General features: G+C 39.1%; 1 protein-coding gene and 1 long non-coding RNA gene across 7 annotated transcripts in view; one reads left to right on the top strand and one right to left on the bottom strand.

Annotated features, from left to right (window-relative positions):
* LOC131686156 (P protein-like) overlaps positions 1–15,026 on the top strand; it is a 110,430-nt gene that overhangs the window by 51,863 nt on the left and 43,541 nt on the right. The window contains exon 1 of one of the 6 annotated variants that reach the window (XM_058970346.1): positions 4,706–5,093. The exons of 4 other annotated variants lie outside the window; for them this stretch is intronic. The gene's annotated coding sequence lies outside the window, so the exon portion shown is untranslated. Of the gene's footprint in view, positions 1–4,705; positions 5,094–15,026 lie in introns of those variants that run through there. One more of the 6 variants, XM_058970349.1, reaches the window with a different exon arrangement.
* On the bottom strand, positions 813–1,401 carry LOC131686159 (uncharacterized). The gene is made up of 3 exons (XR_009304943.1): positions 1,302–1,401; positions 1,102–1,239; positions 813–997 (listed from the first exon to the last, which is right to left on the bottom strand). It is a non-coding gene; the product is annotated as an uncharacterized LOC131686159 (long non-coding RNA).

The following is a 15,026-nucleotide window of genomic DNA, read 5'->3' as shown; positions in this document are numbered from 1 at the left end:
TAGCCGACCCTGCGATACCAGCAATAGAGTCGGTTCTGCCGTAGAGCCTTGTAAAATCGATCAGTAACAATTGGCGCCCAACTAAAAGTCCGCGAAAGGTAATCAAGGGTTCGGTAGAGTTCAAAAATCTAAGGATTTTTCCGACGGGAGGTGGCAGGGATTCGTGTAAAGCACAAATGTTTGTGCCCTTTCACTGTCCCACTGCTCCACAAGAAAAGAAAGTGAAAGTGAAGATAAAACGCGATAAGAGGTCCTGAACGCAAAAGAGGACACTATACGCTTTCCAAAATCGTTTTCTGCGCGAAGAAACTCGTGATTTTTGGTTTGCCTTGTGTGTCGTGAACCGTTAATTTTGATTCATTCCATGAAAATTCATAATTTTGCTTTACATACTGTACCGAATCCACATCAGTTTAACAATAGCACAAATTTCACATACCTATTTGCAATAATTGAATCATTCATCATTTTATCATCTACGCTTTGCTCTATTTCACTTGTGATCCGTACACAATAGAGCACACAGCAGAAAAAACGAACCCATAAAACAGAACAGAATCTGAATTTAGAAGTGTTGAACACGATGTCCTACTTCAGGACAGTTTCCCGTAGGGTACTGTTAGCAGTCCCAACAAGCGCGTCCGATTCCCATAGGCTGAACGAATCCAGCAGGGAATGGAGCATGAATCATTCGAAGTTGAATATAAGAACAAATCGAACAAGTTTCAGTGATCTTTGGAACATACCTGTTACGAGAAGCAAAGGAAGTTTTTCGGAAAAATGAACTCTAAGTTTTATATTAAAATCGACTTTTAATTCTTTCATTTCTCTTGCAGTTTTTTGTTATATTATTCCAATGCGCATACGGGTTTAGCAGAAAGCCTAAGTCCCAGTCGTTCGTCAGAGGTTACGGATGTATTCCGACTTTTTCTTTGAGTTTGATGGGACGGGTTCTGCGTTTTACCTTATGGCTTTGGATTAATAGCAGCAGCAATATCTGTGAAAGAGAGAAAGACCAATAGTCATATGTAGGAAAATGAGCTTACACCGAACACGGAAGGAATTAGAATTTGTCAGTCCGTGTTGCGTTGGCATAAATACCTTTTTTCCATTTATCGCGGGCATCTATAGTCACACTGGCCGTTCCGCGGACGATGAAGGGGTTAACTGTATTGCCCTTCATCTGAGCGCTGACGGTGGAGATGTGGGGAGATGGCCCGTCTGGATAATTGGTCATTTCTATAATTGATAGAATGACTTGGTTATAATTTTAAATTTTTTTAATGTGCACTTTTACTTACCTGTAGCTCATCTTGCAAGTCAAGATGGCTTCATGGTTGATCCCGAGAAGATTTGTGGGTTTCTGCAGGTCAATCTTTCGCAGAAAGATTGCATCCTTGCGTTGCGTTGCGTTGCGTTGTGACGATGATTTTGGCGGATTGCACACTGACTTCATCATGTTTGACTGCTGATTATCTAATAAGAGTTGCTTAGGAAGTGGTAAGTAGGAATTCATACCAATCCGACCCATATTAAAACCTCAACAGCATGATAGCCATCATTGCCGGCCGCCCCCATCTCCATCGTTCACGGGGAAGGATAAAGGATAAGGTAGACGGGAAGTGTTGATGCTCCACCTACTTAACGGAAGGACGACGATTCATCAGACTCTTCCATAGGTGTCGCGGAGTTGGTGGTTTGGAAGGGTATCAGGTCTAGGATTCGCTCCAAGCAAACGATGCGACCTGTAAAGCATGTTTTATTAGGTAGTTGTTTAGTTAGTCTTCGAGTGCACGATCACTCGAAAAAGAGATGATCTTGTTTAGTTTTTGGTTATTTTTAAACTCTGGGCAGCCGGCTACCGAGAGTATACTATGTTCCCTAAACAAAAGCAATTTGAACTCCACACGGCCGACCGTGGGAGTATTGCCTAGAAAAGCTAATCTTATCCGCGTAATGGGCCGGATCACTATTTATTGCAACAGTATTTGGACAGAATTCGCTACTTCTTCTCTACGATATATTTATTGGCTTGAAAACTACCGAGTGATAACACATTATACAGGCAAAAATAGCGAGAGATGTTATAAATCAAGGAAAGTATTTCTTATTTTCCATATCGGATTGTTTGTGGAATACAAGTATACGAGCGATAATACCGAACACTGAAGGGAAATATAAAGGATTGTTAACCTGATGCACGGGCTTGTTAGCAATAACGGTGCTTTAAATTATGTTCATAAAAACAGACGCGGCGAATTTTCAATACGTATTGACCCGTGTTCATAGATACTAGTCAGATTAGTCGTATTGGGGCTAATTTCCGATCAACTATTCATTTTTACGGCAATGTTTTCTCGACTAGATCTGTTCGCACCCTCTCATTCTGTTCGCACCCTCTCATTCTGCGGTCTAAGGACCAAATGTCATCAATAGACTTAGACTCGCGTGGAGGCATGAGATAGGAAACTTGTAAGAATTTTGCTATCCCACCGTTTGACTACCAGAATGGATGGGAGTACAGTAATACTAGCAAATACCGACTACCATAAGAGCGGTGCAAATTTGAACGAGTGACGTAGAGTACTGCACTGAAAAAAGGACCAGGAGTGCGATTTTACGAAGTTTTAGCTTCCGATGGCCCTACATTTTCTGACAAAGTGAAGTTCTTGAATGTTGAGATTTTTATTACTGTTCAGAAAAGCAAAAGTATCATAAAGCTAGTGTCAGGCCTTCATGAGACCTCAAGGAGTCACTTTTGGAGGTATTCGTAAATGTAGATTTGTCGGTAGACGGTTCCAAATATAATAGAAAAATACCTAATTTAACACAACTACAGATCACTTGCAACATAAAAAGCTTTTTGTGAAATTCGACAGCTCCATCTTAGGCCAATTCAATAAATTTCCTACATGAAAGTTTCCATTTTTTAAAAACGGTTTTTAAACCAAAGCTTTGGAAGTTAAACCTTGGCGTGGAAGTGCCGGTATATTAATATATTCTGTTACTTAGTGTAGAATTAAATTTCGTCATTTACGGCTAATATACAACCGCCAGAAGAAACTTAAAACGTTGGTACACAATCAAGAAAGGCGAATCAGAAAAGGTGAGTATATGTCAGTGATTCACTAAATACAGACTGGAAAGAGGGTAATATGGAAAACCTTAAGGTCCGTCCAGATTAAGTCTTCGGTACGGAGCAAAACGTCGGCCTAGGAACTCCTAGCATGTTGTTAGTCGCCTCTTACGACATGGGAGCAGTTCCCAGAGGTTCTATTCTTGGTTGAAATATGCAAAAAGATTTCAGCCCGCCGGACACCACACGGCTTTTTCGCAGAAAGATTGCATCCTGGCAGCAAAACACCACCACCGTTTCCGCCTACAATAGACATTTTTTCAAGTAAATATCAATCGAAGCAAAGCTTCGATATGTTTATTGATAATGTTTCTTCACTTACCTCGATTTTCGTTGGATATTAGGCCGATATTCACGATTCTTCCACTAATATTTAACTTTAAGCACTTCGATCGTAATGTAAACATGGAGCATAACGATATGCTGCCATGACAGTAGCGTGACGTTTTATGATTGAAGTGACAAACGTCAGGTTGCCCGCCGGTAGACTTGCCCGCCTGAGGGTTTGCCGTGGGAATCGAAAGTGATCTAAAAGTGTTGTACATACATGTAAATAGGGTTGTATACTATTTTGTTGCTAACTGTTGTAAATAGTTCGTCCAATTATTTAAAATGTAGTATTTTGTTTGGATAGTTGTTTTGTATATATAAATTAGATTTGTACATATTATGTTTGAATTTTTAATTTATTTATTTGTTATTTTAATATGTTTGAAAAGTATAATTATGGTTTCGCGCGTTGTAAATATGTTGTAAATATTGTTTGTAGAATAGTGTGTTGCCTATTCACGAATCAATTTGAGCCGAAGATGATTTTAAGGAAGCATTTGATAAAAAAAAATGTTAAATCACTTCGTGCTTTCACAAGTAAATGAAAGAGAAAACTTTTCTTTTTTGTGTAGTGCCAATATATGTGATTGTCGAGTAACTGTTTGTCTGGAATTTCCACTCAAAGTGAATTTTGACAGGCTTATACGCCCTAATCATATGTTTGTGGGAAATTTAGACCTTTTTCTAAACAGTGAAGTTTTTCTTCAAAAAGCTTCCCCAGTATGCTTGGTTACGACAATGCTTTGATGGAATACGTTTACTTTGAGGTACTTTCAATTTACTAACAGTACAGTAAGTATTCAAAATTTAGCTTCTCGTTGAAATGATGAACCTCGCTCTACAAATGTATGCAGAGGACTGAAAACAATGTTTAAACATTATTAGGTCAATGGATGGATAATAAATTGTATCGTGCTAATCCGTCGTAAGGATAAACTTAAATTATTTTGCATAATTTAATTTCTTCTGATAGGCGTTGTCAGGTTAATCCCCGTAATCTAGAGAAGTGCGTGTGTATGTGTCGGGTTAACTTGTATGAGCAGGCAGAGTATAGAAAAGTTTACCAATCCCCAGCAATAAACAGTAAGCAGGCAGACGAGCAAATTTTCTATAGGTGAGCCAAGGCAACAGCAGTCTACTAATAATTCTGAGCGAGTGAATCTGAGTAGAGAGTAGAGTAGGTGTTGGTACGTACGTATCGTAGCAAATTTCCATAAACCATGTCCCTCGCAGTCTTGTTCTCAGTCTGGCAAGAAGCGCGGCTCGTTACGTACGCGGTTGTCCGATTCGGTTCGTGGCCATTGGCGTTCTGTGGAGTGCTCTGTCCGCTAGTGACGTACGAAAAACCGTAGTGGAAATCCATCGTCTCGGACAAACCGGCGGGTGGTATTATGATATTTTGATTGGATCCGTCGTTAGCCAAAATAAACCAACTTGTTGGCAGTTCGACGTGTGTGGTGCAATTACGGAATCGTTGCTGCGGCTGTTCCAGTCCACGACTGGATGAGTTAATTTTAATGTTCACACTAGAAATGTGACCGAGTGGTGACCGTAGAAAATAGAACGGCACTGATAATTGTTTATCAAACGTAGTGAAAAACGCAGTGTAAAATGTGAAACCTCCACGGTATAATACTTTCTCGTTCTCAATTTAGTCACTGTTTTCTTTTTCGGTTCAAGTTGGGCAAATTTTCCTCGGACTTCGCAACGAGTTTTTATTAATAGACGCTCGTTATTTGTTTTTGTAGTGATTGTCGGTTGGAGATGTCTATTTTCCTTCAATGGTCCCGTGTCAAGAGCAACAAGTTTTGTTGCTTGCCGAGTTATAACGGGAAGAATGATAAAGTTCGCCAGACACCGGATCGGCATTAAGCTTGCGAACATGTGTCTTTTGGTTTATGGATTGCTTCCGAGTGGTTTGATCGGTGGAGAGAGTAACGGTCCTTTTTCTATATTCGCAATATAAACAATATGAATTAGATGCATGGGTAGATGTTTACCGAAAATGTTGAAGAAATTCGATATAGTTATATAACAGAAGTTTATGAAATTGTTGGGATCAATTTAATCAGACACGAAAACTTACAAAATGTTATTTTGCTCAATTTTTGGATTTAGCAACTTATCAAACAATACTAACATGATTGAATTGTTGATTTTCTTTAAGTTGGACAGATTTATGCGGAATTTTCGACCTCAGTGGAAGTTAAAGTACTCCCGTAAAAATACAAAATCTTACACTAACGGAAGCAGACTAAATAATGTAGCGAAGTAGTTTCTCAGGATCCTAAAATATAATGGTGGTAAAAGGAAACCAGCAAACGAGAGTGAGCTTTGAGATTATGTAAATTTTAACAATTTGTTCTAATATAAATGGAAATTCGTCCCGATCAGCCGTTTAAACTGTTCACACAAATGGATTTGTTTGGGTTTTGGAGAGATGTTTAAAAGAGAGCATAGCAAACATTCGGTTCCATAAAATTTGCTTCCTATGAAGATAACTCAAAATGATCCGGATTATACATGATCTATGTTTTAATCTTCTTTCAAATGAAATAATACGACTGCTGCTGGAATGTATTCTGTTGCTCTGTTCTTGTTACAAATAAAAGCAGATACCATACAACTTTATATCCAATAGACAATTTCTTCTCGTGTAAAGAAACATTTTTTTGACCAGAATCCTATGGTTTTTATGGCTATACACTGAAGTCTTTTTATGCGGTTTTTTATGCGACTTTTTTATGCGGAATTTCAATGTTATGCGATTTTTTTATGCGGATTTTGAAAGTTATGCGATTATTTTTATGCAGCTTCCTTTTCATTTTTAGGGCACTACCTAAAGCGAATTTTATCGAAAGATAGATCCTCGTGAATGCACTTGCTCAAACAAAAGACATAAAATGTTCATATTTTTATTTTAGATTATTAATTACTAGTCTTTGGGTTAAGGATATTAGAAGCATTCATGATGTCAGTGAAAATAAAAACAGAAAATGTCCGAAAACCTTTTTACCTTTCTCATAATAAAGGTTGTGCAATCGGTCGGAATTTCGACTTTTTAACCGAGGCCGAATTTCTTATACCATTCGACTCAGTTCGGCGAGATCGGAAAAAAGTCTCTGTGCACGTATTCATTTTACTTGGTGGTAAAGCTTTTGCGCCGACCCGGCACACGTTCAGTAGTTAGACCATACTACCGATTTCGTCCATCGTGTGCTAGGCTCTGAACAGAGAAGATAACTCTGAACCCTATTCCTCTAAACTCCACCAAGAAGTCCGACATTTGCCTGATCCCCCGGATTCCATTTGAAATGACTACTTTGGGGGGAGGCGTGCTAATGCACTTCGTTTGATTCCAGGTCTAGCTGGTCTTGCTACATTTCGCTTGTCTCATAACCGCCATATCAGTCCTGCACGGCATGATATTCTAGAAGCCCTCCTCTCTACGTTGACCAGTTGGATGCCGTGGTCGATCCGGCGATTCCGGTTGGAGGGTGGCTTCCGGTTCACTGGTGCCCCGACGACCAGGGTCTGTCGCGTTCGGTGCTACTCGGCGTAGTTCCCGACGGTGGAGCTAGCCTACCTCGGCGGAGTGTTCCCCGACGAAAGAATGTCTCCTGCAACCATTGACGGACACGTTATTCTTCCTTAGATGCAGTCCGGCAGAATGCCGAGGTCAGTCCAGCGATTCCCGGTGGAGGATTGCGTCCGGTTCACTGGCGCCCCGATGATTCAAGCCGGCGATTCGCTACGGACTACTCGGAATAGTCCCCGAAGGTGGATCTTTCCTACTCCGCCGAAGAGTTCCCCGGCAGATGGCGAAACCGATATTACCAGGGAAGATGCCGAGGTCGGTCCTGCGATTCGGGGTGGAGTGTGACTTCCAGTTGACAGGCGCCCCGACGAGCATCTGCCGGAGCTACTTCTCGATCTATTCTAATTAGTCCCCGGTGGTGGGCCTAGTCTACTCCGACGGAGAAATTTCCCGACGTTGAAATTTCTCTCAAAATCATTATCTCGATGCTGGTCCGTTTAATTGCCGAGGTCAGTCTTGCGATTCCGGGGAGTCACGGTTCCGACAGCATAAGTCATTAAGTGACTTTACGCTTGTCTGGACATGTCGCAGACTCGGGTGATTCGCATTTAATGTCAAAAGACCCTGACTCCTGCGTTGCAGAAGACAAAGAGTTAAGTAGCCGGGAAACTCCAAGCTTGCTCATATGACCCTACTCTAAACTTTTTTACTTCAAATCCTTGCTCTTCGTTGAGTACTATGGCTCTTAATATTGAAAAATATTTCACACCTTATGTGTTTTTATGCGGATTTTCAAAGTTATGCAATTTTTTGTGCGGCACGTATCCCCCGCATAAAAAAACTCCAGTGTAATTGAAATATTATGAATTTTTTCTCCGCTGAATAAATTGATAAAAAATACCAATTGAATAAAAAGTGTTGATCACAGAAAGAATTAATCCTGAAAGCACATATTTATGTATGACTTGTTTAGTAAAATTATAATATAATGGAACCTTCGTAACAAATTGTGTTCGTATTAACGGGAGATATGGGTTGGATAATAACTTGTTATAATATTCTGATGGAGATACCGTTCAGGTCTAATACTGGCAGTTGTCATGTTGAGATTTAATTACTTTTAGTTTAGTTCTTAGGATAACTTTTTTTTCATTTGAAGTAATTTTTTGGAACGAATGGAGGAGTAATTCTTTTAAATTCTTCCTGTATCTGCATCATATATAATCGGTGTAACTAATTGTTCAGTTCTTATTAGCACGATATGCCTTAGCAACAATTGAGGTTTCATAGTAGTTTTATAGCCACTCATAAAACTTAGTTTGAACTTGTGGCATGTTATAAAACTTCAACTGATACTTCGCCAACATGTATTCGCGTCAGCTTCGCTAGTATGTTTTTGACATTACCCAACTTTAGTTTTCAAATTCGATAACAAAGCTAACTTCAAAATATTGTGTTAAATCGTAAAGTCTGTTTTTTGAATCCTCTCATACTTAACCAATATACAACACGTCACTGATTGCGATAGCGTTAGAATCAAATTCAATGGCTTCGTGCTTGTGGATAATGGATAAATCGGCGTCGCACAAAGGAGTAACTGGGGTCTAATGCTGGCCGAAATTATTTACTGCGCTATTGCCGCTATTATGCCTTAATCTGAACTAAATATAGATAGTAACCAGTTTTAGGAATAATTTGGCATATATACCTACCAGTGTAGAGGTTGATTTTCTATATTCTTTCGATTACTAGTAATGTCGTGGTGATCTGGGTGAATACATCTGATTTTATAGTTCCATAGACAGATGATCAATGGAAAAGGGAAAGAACGCGTGTGCAAATATTCACAGAGATACATACATTTATCTGAACATAGTATTTGACCCTACAGCATTTCGATGCACCTCAAATTAGCTTAGCAAAAAATGCTAAATTTTCAAATCGATTGCAATTTGTGGATCGAACAAGATCGAACCAGTTTGAATGTTTTTTATTATCTTGTTATATAATACTGCTTCAGCAACTTTGCCGGATCTTGCCGCATAATGTAACTTTTTACCATTCAAATTTGGATTAAAATGATTAATTTAACACAGTCTTCATCATTTGAAAGCGATATTGCTGGATATATAATGAAAAATTATTAAAAACCTCTTAAAATATCACAATGTTGCATCCATGCAAAAATTTCTTAGTACAGGTCGGACTCGATTATCCGGGGATTCGATTATCCGTGATTCGACTATCCGGGGAAAATGATTCGATTATCTGGGTGTTTCGAAAAAAATCAAATTTCAACTAGAATTTCTGATAATAGTGCTAATTCGATCATTTCAGTCAATAGAACTTTTTTTTGGGGAATGGGGGGTCCAGGATTAATCTCATCTCGAATTTTCGCCAGTCTCAAATATAGCTTATATAGGGGTTATTCCATGCAAACTGACAAAAAAAAAACAAAACTTGGAATCGACCTTCACTGATTGGCGCCAATTTTGAAGATATCGTTCATCTATAGCCAATGTATAATAACCTAAATTATTGTGTCGTTTGAGGCACCCCTCGGTCAATGGGAACACTCTTAGTTATAATGAATTGTTTAAAAAAATATTTTTCTTCGGATTATGTATCTGTTACTGTTTGTACTAGAATCAATCAGCGGGATGATTTTTGAACGATTTGTTCAGGGAATCTAGGAAAAATACTAGTTTTTAACGGCAGTGTTGCCAAATATGCAACTTTTTAATTTTAAGCTAAGAGTGCATTTTTCTCGTAATACACATATCGGTTAGTGCAGGTCTTTTTGACACATAAAATATCATCATATCTATTTGGCTCCATAGGTTTCTGACTATTTTCGAATATTGAAGACATGCTTGTCAGGATTCTGTTTGGATAGTTTCCAGGATTCTGATAGAAGTTTTCTTAGCATTCCAATGGCATATATTTCAGGATTTCGATTGAATTCTTATCCCCATTTCTACGGTTTTTGCCTTTCTCAATAGAAAGGTATTGCAATTGCTCTGAAAACCGACTTTTTAACGGAGGCCCGGAGGGCCGAGTGACATATACCATTCGATTCAGTTCGTCGAGTTCGGCAAATGTCTGTGTGTGTGTATGTATGTGTGTATGTATGTATGTGTGTGTATGTGTGTGTGTACGTGACCAAAAATGTCACTCATTTTTCTCAGAGATGGCTGAACCGATTTTGACAAACTTAGTCTCAAATGAAAGGTGCAACGTTCCCATAGGCTGCTATTGAATTTCTAATGAATCCGACTTCCGGTTCCGGAATTACAGGGTGATAAGTACGAACACGCAGAAAATGTCGATTTTAATAAATTCTGCAATGAATGTATAAAGGTGAAAAATTTTCCAAAATATGACCACAACTGCTTCGATTTGTAGTATTAGGTCACTAACATCCATTCAAAGTCTATTTGGCCACATTGGCCACCATCCTCGGTTCCGGAAGCCCCGGCGGAAGTATCTAAATTCAGAATAACAGTCACATCGGTTTCTCGGAGATGGCTAGACCGATTCGACTAAACTTGGCCTCAAATGAAAGGTATTGCGTCCCCGTAAATGGCTATTTAATTTCATCCCGATCCGACTTCCGGTTCCGGAGTTACAGGTTGTGGCGTGCGATCACATAGCAAATTGTGATTCAAACCGATACTCCGATGAAAGCAAAAAAGGTAAAAATTTCGCTAAAATGTCTCTCAAACAACTTAAATTTGTTGTTCTAGGTCACCGACGGCCAACCAAACTTTCGTTGACTACATTGACCACCATAGACGGTTCCGGAAGTGCCCGGGAAAAGCGGCCATCTTTCAAAATTTACGAACTCACATCAGTTTCCCTGAAATGGTTGGGCCGATTTTCACAAACTTAGTTCCAAATGATAGCTATAATATCCCATCAGATGTCTATAAAATTTCGTACGGATCGCTTATATGGGTCCGGAAATATAGACTAAATCGTCCGGTCACATATGAAATTCCCATATAAGCCAGAACTCAAATTTTTTTTCAAAGGGGGGACCCCATGAAATTTCAGAAATCGAATTCGTATTTTTGATGCCAAACATCTTTAAAATGCATGAAACGTCGAGATTTTATGTTATCTCGAAAAATTTTTCTTTTGTAAAAATCGACTTTTTGGGACTTTGCCGATTTCGCACCTTTTTTCAGTTCAATATTACCGTGGCTGTTTTTTTTTCAAAATTTTAGAACTCGAACTCTTTTAATGAATATAAACAACGCACACATTCTCTTGATTCATAATTGAGAAAGGCACAATTGCACCGCTAGGTGGATTAAAATAGGTTTTTTTTTTAAATTTTGATGCAGGATTCTAGAAAAAGCTTCTTAGAGGTCTGGTGGAATTCTTCTCAAGATAGAATTCTGCTGAAGATTATGATTTGTTTAAGATGCTGATAGAATCATGTTCTTATTTTCAATTAAATCCGGTGTAAAACTCTAATGGATGATATCCTGCTCAGAGTTCCTGTTTGATATAATATTGCTCGTCTCCAGGCATTCCATTGATCGCTCATATGAGTAAATGCTTCTGCGACAATAAAAACTCACATTTTCACACGAACATTTATTGGCACTCACACAACTTCTCCGGATAGATACAACGTGTTATTTCTCCGGATAAATAAAACAGCCGGAGAATGAGTGAATGAGTTTATCACGGTATCCTTTTTGCGCTCGCTGCTTTGCTGTCGTTATTCCAAAACACGAAAAAACAAGTCTATCATACTTCTTTGCCGCTTTTCTTTGTAATTAAGTGTATTTTTTGAAGTTTTTTTTTGATTTCCACGAAATTAAAATTTTATCACCTTCTCCGGTGAGAAGGAAAAAGACAAATAAATTTTATCCGGAAAATCATTCTCACGCTATTTGTGGAGATGGAGAATTTTGCGACTCATTATATCTCGGAAAAGTCGGACATCGGATAAGCTTCTTCTCGCGTGAGTGAGAGAGAGAATTACAATGCCTGCTCTTCTCCCATTATCCCCTTCAACAATTGATTCCTGCTCAGAATTAAAATGGCATATATAACCCCTTCATGCCCATGTTGTTGATAAACAACCACGTTTCTAAACGACTATAACTGTTGGTTTACGCAACATATGTTCACAACGACAAGTAAGGCTTATTATGGGACTAATAACTGTCATTTGAGCACTAACAATTATAAATATTATCATTGGCACAAAAGTTATTACAATTAATCTGTTCGATTCATCAGGACGCTCTTGCTTCAAATTTCTTTTCTGCAGGCGTAGTGGTGAGGGTGAGGCGGTCAATGACACTCTGGTACTGGTCGCCTCCACAAAACAGGACAGTGCCCTTCTAAAAACGAGAATTAAAGAATGCGGTACTTTATTGGGACCTTTACTGTTATTATAAAATATGTAAATAAGAGGCATATAGAGGAAAGCGCGAGTTGCCAGAACATCCCAAACTGGGACATTGGGTGGTCTACCTCGGACCCGTATGGAATCATTTAGCTGAGACCAATACCTGGTGCACATCCAGACAACGTGCATAGGCCATTTCAATTTCTGTTGAGAGTAACACAAGGCAATCGTTTGTCCCTTTTCCTTTGCGAAAGTCAAATTGAGTATCTGACAGTAAGCCATTTGCTTCGACCCAATTGTCGAGACGACCTTCACTTCCCTCCAGTCATAAGGGACAATGTTTCCCTCAAGTAACTTATTAAATAAATTCAACAAGCGTCTCTTGGCGGAGGCTGGCAGATTTTTTAACAAGTTAACCCTTTCATGCCTAGCTTTTTTCTAGTGCATTTAGGGTTTCAAAACTATTTTTCCTTGAAAACGCTGGCGTCAAGAAACACGATAAGCCTATTTTCATAAAGATAGGTGCTTCACTGGCTGCTCAATTTTTACCTTCCATTGCTCAATAAAATTCTCCTAGAATAATTACAATAGTCCAATTACGTGGATAACGTAGCCAACGACAGTCTAAATTGATAAGTTTTATCAGTTTTCAATAATATTGCACCATAACGAAGCATTAAGAAAAAATCATTTTCCGTCGTCAACGTAAACTGTCCCTGGCAGCACTGCTTCATCGGAATCCAACCAAATTAATTACAATAACTTCAGTTCTAGAGCTGATCCTTGTAACTGTTAATACTCAAAATAAAGGCAATAATCACATTAATGAACCTTACTTGTTTTTGTGAGTAAATCTCGCCTCAATAAAAACTTATATCTGTTTAAAAATGTTGTTGTCCACAAACAACATGGGCATGAATGGGTTAAATTTGATTCGGTCGGACCCTGGGGCTTTATTGTTACATGACAAGAGAGCAAGTGAGAACTCCACCTTGGAAAGCGGTGTTTCATTCGCGTTCTCGTAAGGGCACGCGGTGCGGCAGATCTTCTGTGCCGGGGCGAAATCCGGAGAAACAAAAAATTGGCAAAATCGAATATCCAACAGTTTGAATATTCCACGCTTTCGTTAGTACTGTTCCGGTTTCGTAAGCGCCGGGCCGTGCCCCCAGAGATCTAATCGATGTTTCTCTCGTTAGCCCATCATCGAACCGGCGCCATTAGCTACGTTTCTTGGCTTTCATCAAACTCTTCATTCGCATGTCTAATGTCGCGTAGTGTCGATAACTAGCGGGTAGCCCGTCGTCTACTTGACAAATGTTCGTAGTGTTCGATGGCGTAGCTATTTTTAGTATTTCTGCCAAAAATTGCTTAGAACGTCCCTGAAGGGAACGTCTAAGTTTCTCCTTGGAATGTTTGTACGCGGGACATGCCGGGAGATCAAGTAGAGTAGAGACAATTTTCGACATTCCTTCTACATTCATCCACATGATTCCCACTGCATTTGCCACAACGAACCTTATTGCTACAATGGGAGGCTATGTGTCCCAGTTGTTTTCAATTAGTACAGTTCATGACCTGCGGCATAAAAAGGCGAATAGGTGGACGAACCTTTTCAAACAGGAAGTAGTTAGGTAGAGCGGAACCAGCGAAGGTCACCCGATAAGAGTCTGAGTTGAGGTATGCCCTCTTACCATCAACTACGACTGATGGTTGAATGCAAACTTTTGCACTCCAGTATTTTTACTTGCAGAAGCATGAGATTTTTTAAACAGCCAACTCCATGTGACAGCAGATCCGCGCAATTCAAACTCGGATCGGAAACGACCCCACAGATTTCCACCCGATTGGCTGGTACATGCACTCTGTACTTCTTCGTAAAGGGTGCCTAGCCAGCAATATCATTTGCCTGCTTCAAACTATTTATCACCAGGGCGAATTTTCGACACTTCTGTAACGGTCGAATATCGTGCCGGATCACGGACGATCAGCTTACGATTAGCAGACAAAACAGTATTCGCGTATGTGAAACGAATTTTTTTCTGTTAGAAAGTACGAGACAAAATCAAGACCGCAAGAAAAAGTAACTTGTCACAGATGAGAATGGAAGATGAAGAGTTGAATGGTGGTATCAGATACTACAGAGATGCAATAATAGTGGAATAAACTGACTGCTAAGATTGACCAATAGTTCCAAAATTCAATGTCGGAATATTCCATATTACATCAAAGACATTCGGGATATTTTTTATCTGAAAAATAAATAAATAAATTTTTATTTTTTTTACTAAACATTCTGGGTACTTCAAACCCACCCCAAGATAACTATCTAAAAGAAACACTGCTCAGTTAAGCGCCTCCAGCGGACTATTTCATATAAACAACTCTTTTAAAACAACTGGTGCTTTAGCGTGACGCTGTTGCAATAACAATGGTTAAAACTTAAAACCAGTTGGGCCTGTGGAAATTTACAATTATTTGAAGTAATAATTTGGTTTGGTTCTTTTAAAACAGAATTTTTAATGTCAATAGTAACCGCAAATCATGAAACCAAAAAATATTATTAAAAAATCTGCTACCTTTTCGAGCTTTAGTCTAATCCTACACTTGACGCATTGTTATCTTTCAGGTGAAGATAAGCCACAATCATAATT

This window comes from Topomyia yanbarensis, chromosome 2, assembly GCF_030247195.1.
Source record: "Topomyia yanbarensis strain Yona2022 chromosome 2, ASM3024719v1, whole genome shotgun sequence".
Classification (NCBI taxonomy): domain Eukaryota; kingdom Metazoa; phylum Arthropoda; class Insecta; order Diptera; family Culicidae; genus Topomyia; species Topomyia yanbarensis.
Note: the sequence above shows the minus strand (reverse complement) of the source record. Positions and strands in the feature narration are given on the sequence as shown.